Source organism: Lupinus angustifolius, chromosome LG05 (genome assembly GCF_001865875.1).
Source record: "Lupinus angustifolius cultivar Tanjil chromosome LG05, LupAngTanjil_v1.0, whole genome shotgun sequence".
In the NCBI taxonomy this organism is placed as follows: Eukaryota; Viridiplantae; Streptophyta; class Magnoliopsida; order Fabales; family Fabaceae; genus Lupinus; species Lupinus angustifolius.
The window spans coordinates 14,052,176-14,052,921 of NC_032013.1; positions in this window are offsets into that span (position 1 = coordinate 14,052,176).

Below are 746 nucleotides of genomic sequence, written 5' to 3' on the forward strand. Positions count from 1 at the left end.
AGGATGAGGATAGGATGAGGATGAGGATAGGATGAGGATGAGGACGAGGATAGCTTGAGGATGAGGATGAGGAATAGGATGAGGATGAGGATGAAGATGAGGACGACGATGAGGAAGAGGATAGCATGAGGAAGAGGATGAGAATAGGATGAGGATGAGGAAAAGGATGAGGATAGGATGAGGATGAGGAGGAGGATAGGATGAGGATGAGGATGAAGATAGCATGAGGATGAGTATGAGGATAGGATGAGGATGAGGACGAGAATAGGTTGAGGAAGAGGAAGACGATAGGATGAGGATGAGGATAGGACGAGGATAGGATGAGGAAAAGGATGAGGATGAGGAGGAGGATAGGATAAGGAAGTGGATGAGGATGAGGAAAGGACGAGGATGAGGACGAGGATGAGGAAGAGGAAGAGGAAGAGGATGAGGATAGGATGAGGATGAGGGTAGGACGAGGATGAGGATGAGGATGACGATGAGAATGAGTATAGGATGAGGATGAGGATAGCATGAGGATGAGGATGAGGATAGGATAAGAATAGGATGAGGAAAGGATGAGGATGAGGATGAGGATGAGGATGAGGATGAGGATGAGGATGAGGATGTGGATGAGGATAGGATGAGGATGTGGATAGGATGAGGATGAGGATGAGGATAAGAGGAGTATGAGGATATGATGAGGATGAGGATGAGGATGAGGATGAGGTTAGGATGAGGATGAGGATGAGGATGAGGATGAGGAT